Source organism: Rhinopithecus bieti, unplaced genomic scaffold, assembly GCF_001698545.2.
Source record: "Rhinopithecus bieti isolate Rb0 unplaced genomic scaffold, ASM169854v2 scaffold_7967, whole genome shotgun sequence".
NCBI lineage: Eukaryota > Metazoa > Chordata > Mammalia > Primates > Cercopithecidae > Rhinopithecus > Rhinopithecus bieti.
Window position 1 is genome coordinate 109001 of NW_016806112.1, and position 14227 is coordinate 123227.

Genomic DNA, 14227 nt, shown 5'->3' on the forward strand with positions numbered 1-14227 from the left:
ATGTATATATATGTGTGTATATATATGTATATATATGTGTGTATATATGTATATATATATGTGTATATATATGTGTATATATATGTGTATATATATATGTGTATATATATGTGCTGTTTTATATATTGAAAACTATATATATAAAAACAACACACACACACATTTTATACGTATGTGAAAACAATAGCCAAAACTTTTTCAAATTTGATGAAAACTACAAATGCACAGACCTAAGCAGCTCAACAAACTCCAAGCACAAGAAACATGAAAAAAACTACAGCAAGGCAGGCCGGGCGCAATGGCTCAAGCCTGTAATCCCAGCACTTTGGGAGGCCAAGACGGGCGGATCATGAGGTCATGAGATCGAGACCACCCTGGCTAACACGGTGAAACCCCATCTCTACTAAAAATAAATACAAAAAACTAGCCGGGCGAGGTGGCGGGCGCCTGTAGTCCCAGCTACTCAGGAGACTGAGACAGGAGAATGGCGTGAACCCGGGAGGCGGAGCTTGCAGTGAGCTGAGATCCGGCCACTGCACACCAGCCTAGGAACTTGAGCGAGACTCCATCTCAAAAAAAAAAAAAAAAAAAAAAAAAACTACAGCAAGGCACATCATAACCAAATCACTTAAAATCAGTGGAGAAAATCTTAAAAGCAGCCAGAGAAAAAAAGACCCCTTTAGTACAGAGAACCTCAGAAGCAATGCAAGCCAGGAGACAGGAGACCAACATTTTTAAAGTACTAAAATTAAGGTGGGGGAGGGGTGGAAAGGCCTGTCAACTTAGAATTCTACACCCATGAAAATATCTTTCAAAATGAAGGCAAAATATATTTTTTTCTTTATTATTATTAATATTTTTTGAGACAGAGTCTCGCCCTACTGCCCAGGCTGGAGTGCAGTGGCACGATCTCAGCTCACTGCAAGCTCTACCTCCTGGGTTCATGCCATTCTCCTGCCTCAGCCTCCCAAGTAGCTAGGACTACAGGCGACCGCCACCACGTCCGGCTACTTTTTTGTATTTTTAGTAGAGACAGGGTTTCACCGTGTTAGCCAGGATGGTCTCGATCTCCTGACCTAGTGATCCGCCCACCTCGGTATTGCAAAGTGCTGGGATTAAAGGCATGAGCCACTGCACCCGGCCCAAAATACTTTTTCAGACATAGAAAAGTTGAAAGAACTTATGACCAAAAAGGTCAAAAGTAAAAAAAAAGTCACTTGATCACATGAAAACAAAAGTCAAGCAACACAATACTAATATCAAAGTAAATTTCAATGCAAAAATCATCAGGATGAAAGTTTATTGTTAACTGATGAATCCTATAATTCACAATAAAGTTTACTCTGTGAATGTTTATGTGTCAGAGTACAATGTTAGAAAATAAGGCAATGGTAACAAAAATGTAATTGTAGCAGGAAATAAAAGTATCCCTCTTTAATTCTTAATAAATCAAGTAGGCAAAGGATAAGAATCTATAGGTTTAGACAGCTATCAATAAAGCTAATTTAATGCAAAACCTATACACTCTACAAATAATAATACTCCTTCTTTCCTAATGTCTGCAGGACATTTATAAAAATGATAATATACGTGGCTACAGAGAACATCAATAACTTCCCCAAAGCAGAAATGCACAGGGCACATTTGATTACATGTGACTATACAATGGATTACACAATATGATAAAACTAGAAATGTTAAAAGTAGAAGAGGAGAAGAGGACAAGGGAATAGGGTAGGAGAAAATTCATAAATTTTATACAAAACTCTGGTATCTTGGCCAACAACAAAAAACCCTACAATCCAATCTCATTTATTAACATAGAAAGAAAGATTATAAATCACATGGCATTCTGGTTTGTATACTTCAATCTCTTGCGGGTTTGGTACATCGTAAGTATGATATGTTGAAGAAACTGAGTTATTGGTCCCATCACATTAAGGGCAAGATCCTAGACTATGGTGAAATTACCATCAGAAAGGCATTTCATTTCTCCCTTGGCTCTCTTCCACTCAAGACTAACTCTGGTGACACACACACCATTACCTGTGCTTCCTTCTACGAGTGACAATGAGTGATGGGACATAAATCTGGAAAAAGCCAAATGAGACGTCTGCATTGGGGCAGCACTGAAAACTTTTAAGTGACATGTTGTGAGCCATGGTTAAGGAAGGTTGATCTGCTGAAGAACTAAAGCAGGAGAAAGTCTGAAGCAGAAGTTAATTATAAGATTTCAACAAGTACAGTCTAGGTAATAATAAAAGTAACAGTGGGGCCGGGCACGGTGGCTCACGCTTGTAACCCCAGCACTTTGGGAGGCTGAGGCGGGTAGATCACTCAAAATTTCAGGAGTCCCAGATCAGCTTGGCCAACATGCTGAAACCCTGTCTCTACTAAAAATACAAAGTTAGCCAGGCATGGTGGCACACACCTGTAATCCCAGCTACTCGGGAGGCTGAGACAGCAGAACTGCTTGAACCTGGGAGGCGGAGGTTGCAGTGAGCCAAGATCATGCCACTGCACTCTAGCCTGGACAACAAGAGTGAAACTATGTCTCAAAAAAAAAAAAAAAAAAAAAAAGTAACAGTGCGTATGGAAAAGGGGTGGCATTGATGAGACTGACAGAACTGGTCAACAGGAAGATACAGCAGTAGTACAAGGTGCAAATGATACCATCAAGAAAGTGAACAGACAACCCACAGAATGGGAGAAACCATTTGCAGATCATGTAACTAATGAGTGACTTGCATCCAGAATACCTAAAGAACTCTTATGACTCAATAATAAAAAGATACATAACCCAACTGAAAAACAGATAAAGGATTTGAAGAGACATTTCTCCACAGAAGATATACAAATAACCAATAAACACATGAAAACCGCTCAACATCATTAGTAATTAGAAAAATGCAGATCAAAACTACAAAACACCCCTTCTCATTCACTAAGATGGCTGTGAAAAGTAAGACAGACAGTAACAAGTGTCGGCGAGGATGTGTAGGGATTAGAACGCCCATACATTGCTGGTGGGCATGTAAAATGGTACAGCTACTGTGGAACAGTGTGACAGTACCTCAGGAAGTTCAACACAGTTACCACGTAGTCCAACAGTTCTCCTAGGTACACACCCAAGAAAAATGAAAACATATGTCTACACAAAAACTTGTACATGAATGTTCATAACTGCATTACTCTTAAAAATCAAAAAGTGAAAACCATCATAAGTTCCATCAACTCATGAATGGATAAACAAATGGGATATATCCTTAGAATAGATATTTGGCAATAAAAAAGAATGAAATACTTATAGATGTGACAACACAGCTGGCACTTGAAAACGTTACGCTAAATCAAAGAGGTCGGACACACAAGGTCATATCGTGTATGACTCCATTTACATGAAATGTCCAGAATAGACAAATCCATAGAGACAGAAAGTAGATTCGTGGCTGGGGGTAGAAGAAATGGGGAGCAACTGCTAATTGGGTTTCTTTGAGGAGAGACAAAAGTTCTAAAATTAGATTGTGGTGATGGGTATACAAATCTGTGAAAATACTAAAAAAAAAAAAACCCCTCTTCATTGCTTATGAATTATGTCTCTATAACGTTGTTTAAAGAAGAGTCATGTGGCCAGGCGCAGTGGCTCACGCCTGTAATCCCAGCACTTTGGGAGGCCGAGGCGGGTGGATCACAAGGTCAGGAGATCGAGACCAGTCTGACTAATACGGTGAAACCCTGTCTCTACTAAAAACACAAAAATTAGCTGGGTGTGGTGGTGGACACCTGTAGTCCCAGCTACTCGGGAGGTGAAGTAGAAGAATCACTTGAACCCAGGAGGTGGAGGTTGCAGTGAGCCGAGATTGCCCCACTGCACCAGCCTGGGCGACAGAATGAGACTCCGTCTCAAAAAAATAGAAATAAGGCTGGGCGCGGTGGCTCACGCCTGTTATCCCAGCACTTTGGGAGGCCAAGGCAGGTGGATCACGAGGTCAGGAGATCGAGATCATCCTGACTAACACGGAGAAACCCTGTCTCTACTAAAAATACAAAAAATTAGCCGGGCGTGGTGGCGGGCACCTGTAGTCCCAGCTACTCGGGAGGCTGAGGCAGGAGAATGGCGTGAACCCGGGAGGTGGAGCTTGCAGTAAGCCGAGATTGCACCACTGCACTCCAGCCTGGCGACAGAGCAAGACTCCGTCTCAATAAAAAAAAAAAAAGAAAGAAAGAAATAAAATAAAGAGTAATGCAAGGCAAACTGATGTACCAATGCTGACTTTGAAGTTTCATGACTGAGTGACTAGGAAAATGTCATCATTAATAGGAAATAACAGCAACTACTATTTATGATACGCATATACAAATAAACTGCTTCATACAGACATTGTACAAAGTCTATGCAAAGCACTTTAGATGTTCTGTCTCACTTAATCTTCACAGCAACCCACTCAATAGGTATTTTTTACTTCCATTGTACAGAATTGGAGATAGACAAAAAAGCTAAGCAACTTAAGGTCATGTAACTGGTAAGGAGTAAAGTTGAGATTTAAATCCAAAGCACTTGTTCAGGCCCACTATAGTTTAAGAGGTGGAAAGAAAAGGTGAATATAATTTTTTCTTTTTTCTTTTTTTGAGATGGAGTCTCACTCTGTCGCCCAGGCTAAAGGGCAGTAGCTCCACTTCAGCTCACTGCAACCTCTGCCTCCCAGATTCAAGCAATTCTCCTGCCTCAGCCTCCTGAGTAGCTGGGACCACAGGTGTGTGACACCATGCCCCGCTAATTTTTGTATTTTCAGTAGAGATGGGGTTTCACCATGTTGGCCAGGCTGGTCTCGAACTCCTGACCCTCATGTGATCTGCCCACCTCAGCCTCCCAAAGTGCTGGGATTACAGGTGTGAACCACTGTGCCTGGCTGTGAATATCATTATAGTTTGACAGTATAGAAAGTAAACGTGAATATCATTTTCACAAATAATCTAAATAATCTTATTATATACAATGCATTCATAAACTTTAGCACACTGACCATCCTTAGACTTAAGATGGCCCAGGCCAGGCACGGTGGCTCACGCCCGTAATCCCAGCACTTTGGGAGGCCGAGGCAGGCAGATCACCAGGTCAAGAGATGGAGACCATCCTGTCCAACATGGTGAAACACGGTCTCTACTAAAAATACAAAAACATTAGCTGGGCGTGGTGGCCAGCGCCTGTAGTCCCAGCTACTTGGAAGGCTGAGGCAGGAGAATCGCTTGAACCCAGGAGGTAGAGGTTGCAGTGAGCCGAGATCGCACCACACACTCCAGCCTGGGCAACATAGCGAGACTCCATCTCAAAAAAAAGAAAAAAAAGACGGCTGGGCACGGTGGCTCATGCCTGTAATCCCAGCACTGTGGGAGCATGAGGTGGTGGATCACCTGTGGTCAGGAGTTTGAGACCAGCCTGACCAACAAGGCGAAACCCTGTCTTTACTAAAAATACAAAATTAGCCGGGCATTCTGGCAGGTGCCTGTAATCTCAGCTACTCTGGAGGCTGAGGCAGAGAATTGCTTAAACCTGGAAGGTGGAGGTTGCAATGAGCTGAGATCCCGCCACTGCACTCCAGCCTGGGTGACAAAGCCAGACTCTATCTCAAAAAAAGAAAAAAAAAAAAAGATACCAGCAGTTTTATGTCACTTTGCGCATGTATTTTATTTTTTTAATCCAATAGCAACAGTTCTAAAACAAACACACCAATCCCAGCCTGTTCCACTCTGCTTCTTAAAAGCTATTTGGCTTTTTAAAAGCAGATGAAGGGCAACAATACTGAAGAAATCTTGAACTAGATGACCTTCAGATTCCCTCCAACTTTGATGAGTTTAATAGCAGCCACTATTTATTATTCAGCTGAGGAACTCTAAGTCAAATTTTATACGTGATTTAAACACCAATTAAACATCCTAAAAACACAGATGACAGCAATATAATAGGGAAGCAGACCCACTAGCTACTTATTGTGAAGTCCTTCAGAGATTTCTTTAATCAGAGCATATGGTAATTGGCATGCTTACTACAGAAAGCAAATTTAAACATAGTAAATGTTGCTTCAGTAAATTTAAAGCCTGGCACAAATGTACAAAAATACCAATTCCCTATGCCTACTCTTTACATTAGTGAAATGCTTTAGAGTTCACAGAGCACACTATGTAAAGCTACATTGTGCAACACTCCCGTATCCTTGCATCCTTTTGAAAGATGAGTGAACTGAAGCTCAAATTAAAAGACCTGCCCGTGGTTACACACCTCAGAAATGGCATGTCAGGATTCAAACAGCAGCACAACTCCAAATCTAATATTTTTCTAAGTTAAAAAAAAAAAAAAAAATCACTTGGCAGAAAAATTTATCTGACATTAAATGTTCTATCAGTGCAAATTATGTCAGTGGTGGGCCTTAGAATGCGTAATATCTCTTCAGAAGAGAAGAAAGAATCTTCTGGTCTAGAGGAATTAAATATCTTAACAAAATACATTATTATTTTTGCTAAAAGAGAAATGATTACAGTAAGTAATTTTTAACAATGGTATTATGAGCAAGTTTATAGCTTACCTAATGCAAAGCTGTATTCCTGGGATAAAGTTCCTTATGCCATGGCCATCAAAAAGCAATATGAATAGAATGAGGAAGAAGAACCCATTTCAGTTTTGCTTCAAATAAAATCACATTGACTTCTGGAAGGAAGAGTAACAGTGAAAATGTAAAAGAGATGCTATGATGCTATGTACATGTATATTTGCTAATAAACACTAGAGATGTACATTAGTGGCAGAAAGAAAAGTAATCAAGACTGGCATTTTTGGTTATATTAAATTCATTCTGCAACTCTGTAGCTCCTGCCTTTGTATTTTTTAAAAAAAATAAACTTATTTTGTAATAATTTTAAATTTTCAAAACAATTGAAAAGAGAGTGCATAATTCCCGTATACCTCTCATCCATTACTGTGGCGTATTTGTTAAAACTAGAAAACCAACATGATCAATGACTATGTAATTTTGCAGAATTAACATATCCTTTGGAAAGAGCGCTATTGGTCTCCTGACCATTGTCAATCAGTATTCTTCTATTTTTTTCCTAATTAGAACACTTTGGCCAAATAACTTAAGTAAAATCTATTTTAAGATGTTTTTTAAAAAAACAAGCCACCTGCTTTGTGAAGTTTGATTCATGACTCCCTTCAATTTTAAGCCACGGCTGAATGTTTTACTTAAAAATTTCCAGGACAAACATTCCATTACAGCAAATTCTCTGAGATTCAAAAGAGAAGGTAATGTTCTAGAAACTAACCCTCCATTCATCAATCATCCTTCCATCAAATTTCAATAAAGCCAAGGAAATGTTTTTAACTGTGCCCTCATGTGCATTAGAATTCAGGATAAGAAGTTGAAATCAAGAAAGCAGAAGGCAGAAACAGCACTCATTTCATGAAATTAACAACATATCGACAAATTTTTAAAAATCTTATTTCCTCAATATGTTACAAATAAGACAAAAGCCCCTATTCTAACTGCAAATATAAACAGAGTGAAAAGGAAAAGTTCAGGCCCAGCGCAGTGGCTTACACCTGTAATCCCGGCACTTTGGGAGGCCAAGGCAGGTGGATCATTTGAAGTCAGGAGTTTGAGACCAGTCTGGCCAACATGGTGAAACCCTGTCTCTACTAAAAATACAAAAATTAGCTGTGTATGGTGGCAGGCGCCTGTAATCCCAGCTACTTGGGAGGCTGAGGCAGGAGAATCACTTGAACCTGGGAGGTGGAGGTTGCAGTGAGCAGAGATTGCACCACTGCACTCTAGCCTGGGCGACAGGGCGAGACTCCATCACAAAAAAAAAGAAAAGAAAAGGAAAAGTTCATGAAAATGATACTATTCAATTAAGTTTCAGACATTCATTTTTTCACATTTTAAAATTCATGAAATCAGAATGTGATCACCAGGTGGCAGTTTTAATAGCTGTCACAGCCTGAGACAATGACAGAGAACTGCTGAGGTCTTCATCAATGTTCTTGACACAAAGGATGACACGCTAGAAAAAATATGGACACACTCTGAACTGAAAAGTATAAAGAGTAGAACTTGGAATGTTAACTTTAATGAATACTTTAACCAAGTTATTCTTATTTTTCCTTTGTATATACATGCATTAGCATAGGCATTGATACCATTTTTTAGTGTCTAAGTCTAAAAGTGTTTTCAATAATAAAAAGTCTAAAACGATAAGAGCGCATTAAGCCATAGTTTAATTAGCAGGGTTTCTCTCTTCCTTAGTGGTACATGAAATAATCAACAGCATCTAGGATTCAATGAAATAAACTAGTAATTCAGTTGCGATATCTTATTAGAAAGTTTGATAAACTACCTTGAAGGCAAATAGCTTAAATAAGAGATTTTAAAAAACAAAAAACCCACAAAGGCATCCCCCATAAGAAAACTCAAGAAATAACACATAATTTTGCATTATAATAAAAGGGCTATTTTTCAACCTTATGAGTTTTCTTCCTGTGAAGAGTATAATTATCAAGTATCCTACTTATGAGCAGATTCTTGCACTGATTCCAAGAAAGGCGGAGGGAAGAGAGCCAGGGCAGAAAGTAAGTAGAAAGCTTGAGGAAGATTTTAACCATATCCATTTAACTAAACTTTTCTAAGAACCTCAGCTGTACCCACTGCTGTAAAGAGAGTAGGCATCAATAAACACAGGTTCAACTAGATGTTCTTAACAGCTACAGAATGAATTTTGAAAAATTACACGTAAAAGGAGCTTATTGGTTTCAGGAGTCTCCAATGAATACTTTTTTTTTTTGTATTGTATAAAATATACATAAAACTTTAAGACTTAACAATTTTAAGCATTCTTAAGAGTCCAATTCAGTGAAGTACATTCACAATATTGTGCAATCATCACAACCCATTTTCAGACTTTATTCATCATCCCCCAAAACTCTGTTCTGTATCCATTAAGCACTAACTCCTCTCCCCAGCCCCTGGTAAACTATTCCACTTTCCGTCTCTTAATTGGTTTACTCTACGTACTTCATTTAAGTGCTCTCAAACAATATTTGTTCTTTTGTGTGTGCTTTACTTCTCCTGTGGTACTTTTGTAAAGCAAATAATAAATCCCTGGTTATTAGGTTTCTTACAATTTAACTGAAAATGCTGACACAATCTCTGAACTAAGCATGCAGCTCTCCCAGAAACTCTGCTACTGATCCAGTAGCCCCAAAGATCTGTCTGATCCTTCCTTAGCCTGTAGACACGCCTGTTAAACAGCTGTAACTCAAAGAGCAGGCTCCAGAGATCCCTGGAGACCATCCCGTGGTAAGTGGATGGAGTGAAGGGATTTGGGAAGCTGTGCAGGCCTGAAAAACCACAGGCGAGAAAAGGCTAGGACTCATCAAGCTGCTCTGGCCCTAAAATGGGCCTCCTGTCTCCCTGACAGGCTCTCTCGCACTCTGACACTTATGTTGGGCGGCACCTGTCAGAGCTGAGGCCAAACTGCGGTCGAGTCACTGAGAGTGTCACCAGTGCAGGGAGCTTCACGGGGTCATGAGTCACCTTCCATGGCTCAGAGGTCTGGGTAGCCCTGCCCTACCCAGACAAACTCAGTTAGGAAACAGAAACAAGACGGGAAATAAAAGTTGGAAGAAAGAGAGAAACAGACAGATGGCCAAAAAGCCAGACTGACAGGCCCTGAATTAGAGCAAGGGCTGAGTGGCAGAGACAGGGTGAACAGACACAGAAGCAAGGTGGACACTGATATAAAACAGAACCCAGATACCCCGAGAAAGACAAAGTGGAGAGAAATATCAGGTCGACAGGGACCTAGCTGAAAGACAAAAAGGGCAGGTTACAACAGGTGACAGAGACAGCAACCGGGGTGAAACAGAAGGAAAAAGAAGATCAGAGAAGTCCAGGCGCAGTCTTTCTGCCAGCTCGGCTCTTCACGCTTCACGCATTGGTGGCTCGAACCCGAGGCCGTCAAGCCGCGCCCACCCTATGCCCCGAAAGGCCAGCGGACGGACAGGGGCAGGATCTCTAAGCGCTGTGGCCGGCGGAGCTCCGCTGCCGCGAGGGTGACCTTGGGAGAGAAGCTGCCCCAAAGGCCTTGGTATCGCGGTCTGCGCGCCGCGTGGGCAGGAGACTGCGGGATTCGGAGCTGGGGCGCCGGGACCCCAACCTTCCGCGCGGGGCTTTAGCATGCCGGTCCACGGAATGGGCCTGGCGGAGCAAGCGGCGCGTGCGTCGGGGCCTGCAGAGGAGCCCTTAACTCCCCCAACAACTTCTCCTCCCTTACCCTTGCTGCCCGTGGTCCTGGCCACTCAGTACCTGCCAAGGGCTCAGCGCTCACATCCCCCGTCCAAGGGATCCTCTCCGCCGCCGGCGCAGGCCCGTTCTAGCCTTCGCTGCCGCAACAGCTTCAGCCTGTGCCTCAGCCCCCGGAAACGCTTCCAGGTACCGCCCCCCGAAACTGACAGTGCTTCCGGGGGTGCGTCAGAGAGAAAGAGGAGTGCGCATGCGGGATTCACTGTCTGAGCTAGGCGTCCTGAGAGAGCGCATAGGTAACGGGCGCCTGCGCAGTATAGTCTGGAGTGGGTCAATCAATGTTAGGGACTGACTAAGCTGTTGAAAATAGGGGAGCAGATACCGAGTTCTAAATCTTCTTAAAACCTTGACATAGACCAGGCGCGGTAGCCCACGCTTGTAATCCCAGCACTTTGGGAGGCCGAGGCGGGAAGATCGCTTGAGGCTGGAGTTCGAAACCATCCTGGCCAACATGGTGAAATCCTGTCTCTACAAAACATACAAAAATTAGCTGAGTGTGGTTGCTGGCGTCTGTAATCCTAGCTATTTGGGAAGCTGAGACAGGAGAATTGTCTGAACCCGGGAGGCAGAGGTTGCAGTGAGGTGAGATCATGCCACTGCACTCCTGCCTGGGCACAGAGCAAGACTCTTAACAACAACAACAACAAAACAGAAACACCTTGACCTCCGTCTCTTCTCTAAACAAACAAACGAAAACGTTGACCTCAGTTCGCCAGGTGGAGATTATCTCCAAATCCATTTCTGCCTCCACAGCACCCATCCAGCTTTTTGGCATGTAGTAGATGTTCAGTAAATGTTCAATGAAAGGACCAGTGCCTTTCCGTGGGCTGCGTTGTGCTGGGCACTGGGGTCACACAGATGGTGGGACAGAAACGATCTCTCTAGCCTCCAGTTCTCCCACTCCTTCCCAAAACCCTCCATACCTCTTCTCGCCCCTTTCTTCCCCCCTGCCCCACCATGTTAGTGTAGAAGAGAGATAGGTCTTCAGCAGTGGGACTCTTACCTTTGGACCCGTTTACAGACCAAGTGCCCTCTTTGTAGAAGAACTAATTTATACCTGAAATCCTGGCAGCTGAAGAGATGTGGTCATAATGCCTTCTGGATTTAGGGTGGATGTTCTCGCGGGCTAGACATGCCCTTTTGATAATTGTCTGTCTTAGTTTAAGGTGATTGGTTTCCCAGCTATTATGCTTGTCTTGCTTGTTGTTGGGCCCTAGGACACAGGAGTGTAGCTTTCCTAGAGAGAATTCTAAAAAAAAAAAAAAAAAGAAAAGAAAAGAAAAGAAATTTCTAGAAAACAAAATGAAAGAAAACAAATATGGAAGCACAGAAACGGGAATGGATGCAGAACAGCTTGTCAAAGATTCTACTTCAAACATGTATGCTCCAGCCCCCCAGCCTTTTTTTTTTTTCTGAGACAAAGTCTTGCTCTGTTGCCCAGGCTGGAGTGCAGTGGCGCAATCTCGGCTCACTGCAACCTCCGCCTCCCAGGTTCAAACAATTCTCCTGCCTCAGCCTCCCGAGTAGCTGAGACTACAGGTGCCCGCCAGCATGCCAGGCTAATTTTTGTATTTTTAGTAGAGACGGGGTTTCACCATCTTGGCCAGGCTGGTCTCAACCTCCTGACCTCATGATCCACCCACCTTGGCCTCCAAAGTGCTGGGATTACAGGTGTGAGCGACTGCGCCCAACCTAGTTGAGTATACTCTTTAAGTGTTTTGCCACTTTTATTCCTGCCTCTAAGCAGACCTGAAGTTGGGAAGTTCAACTGCCATCATGTGCCTATGAAGTGGTAAGTAAATGCTAAGGCTGGCAAAGCAGGAAGATTGAGAGAACCTAGTTTCCATATGACATTAGGCCACAGTTCCAGCTTTGGACACCCTTAAATGTTTTGTTGCATGAGACAAATAAACTTCTTACTTGGACTTTATTTCTGGCAATATTGAGGACTATATATTTCCAAATATTACTGCAACAAAATATATAAAATTGCTAGAAGAAATATTTAGAATACCCTCTTAAACTCATGGATACACTTGCAAAAAAAAAATCAGGAAAATTATCTGAAGCTAGGAGGAAAACAAGAACACAGGCCTGGGAAGTCAAACAACTGATGTTCAGAAATTATGCAGAGGTAAAGTCTGCATCTGTTCTGATCCATTGGTGCATGCCCTGTACTGACAAATATTTTCAAAATTATCTCTGGAGACAGGTAAACACTGATACTGCTACCAACTATAGGAGCATTCACCTGGGTCCAGACAGGATTAAAGTCAAATTGCAACATCAGGTTGGGACTCAAGAAGAAATATGTCCTCAGGTGAACGATAAATTATAGGGGAAAAAATCTGCCATACAGAGGTAGGCAGCAGTTAAAGATGTCTCTCTGTGCCTTGGTTCTGAGCAGAAGGGGAAATCATTCCCCTGGAGGATTCATGGCTAAAAAGTCTGGCTATCACATGGCCACACAATTTGCATAGTTCAAAAGCCCACAATCTGAACATTTTAATTTGAAATGAACCTGGGTAGGTGGTGCCTACAGTATTTGGCCAAAACACAAATCTCTGAAAGAACCTGCTGGCAACTCAGGCTTCAAAGAATTCCCACAGATAGGGTTCTAAATAAATATGAACTCACAACCAGAAACCACAAACCCCCTGAGGAAATAAGCAGAGAAGACAAGCAGTAGAGGTGGATCCACACCAGCTTTAGATATTCGATATTTTAGAACCAGAATATAAAACAAGCATGCTTAGAAAAACAAAGGGGCTAAAAGCACAAATATCGAGAAACTCTTGAAAAATTGCCAGGCAGCCGGGCATGGCAGCTCATGCCTATAATCCCAGCACTTTGGGAGGCTGAGGCGGGCAGATCACCTGAGGTCAGGAGTTCAAGACCAGCCTGGCCAACATGGTGAAACCCCATCTCTACTAAAAATACAAAAAAAAAAAAAAAAAAAAAAAAAAAAAAGAGAAAGAAAAAAAATGGCCGGGTGTAGTGGCTGGTGCCTGTAATCCCAGCACTTTGGGAGGCTGAGGTGGGCAGATCACCTGAGGTCAGGAGTTCGAGACCAGCCTGGTCAACATGATGAAACCCTGTCTCTACTAAAAATACAAAAATTAGCTGGGTGTGGTGGTGCGTGCCTGTAATCCCAGCTACCCAGGAGGCTGAGGTAGAAGAATCTCTGGAACCTGGGGCGGGGGCAGAGGCTGCAGCAAGCCGAGATTGTGCCACTGAACTCCAGCCTGGCGACAGAGCAAGACTCCATCTCAAAACAAAACAAAACAAAAACAAAAAAATTAGCCAAGCGTGGTGGTGGGCAACTGTAATCCCAGCAACTTGCGAAGATGAAGTGGAAACATGAGATTAAAAAAATAAAATCTAGTTATACACTATTTAAAACACAAACCTAAAGAAAATTTGAGGTCGGGCATGGTGGCTCCCACCTGTAATCCTAGCACTTTGTGTCATGCGCGTCCGCGTCCGTGTGAAGAGACCACCAAACAGGCTTTGTGTGAGCAATAAAGCTTTTTAATCACCTGGGTGCAGGCGGGCTGAGTCAGAAAAGAGAGTCAGCGAAGGCAGATAAGGATGGGGCTGTTTTATAGGATTTGGGTAGGTAAAGGAAAATTCCAGTCAAAGGGGGGTTGTTCTCTGGTGGGCAGGAGTGGGGCTCACAAGGTGCTCAGTGGGGAGCTTTTGAGCCAGGATGAGCCAGAAAAATGAATTTCACAAGGTAATGTCATTGCTTAAGACAAGGACCGGCCATTTTCACTTCTTTTGTGGTGGAATGTCATCAGTGAAGGCGAGGCAGGGCATTTTCACTTCTTTTTTTTTTTTTGAGACGGAGTCTCGCTCTGTCGCCCAGGCTGGAG

General features: G+C 42.6%; 1 protein-coding gene across 4 annotated transcripts in view; it reads right to left on the reverse strand.

Moving 5' to 3' along the window:
* Positions 1 to 10499, reverse strand: part of ZBTB43 (zinc finger and BTB domain containing 43) — a 32917-nt gene extending 22418 nt beyond the window's left edge. The window contains exons 1-2 of one of the 4 annotated variants that reach the window (XM_017874739.1): positions 10324 to 10488; positions 6582 to 6703 (exon numbers count right to left, since the gene is read on the reverse strand). The gene's annotated coding sequence lies outside the window, so the exon portion shown is untranslated. Of the gene's footprint in view, positions 1 to 6581; positions 6704 to 10323 lie in introns of all 4 variants that reach the window. The other 3 variants (XM_017874738.1, XM_017874740.1, XM_017874741.1) reach the window with 3 other exon arrangements.
* Between the last annotated feature and the right edge of the window lie 3728 nt (positions 10500 to 14227).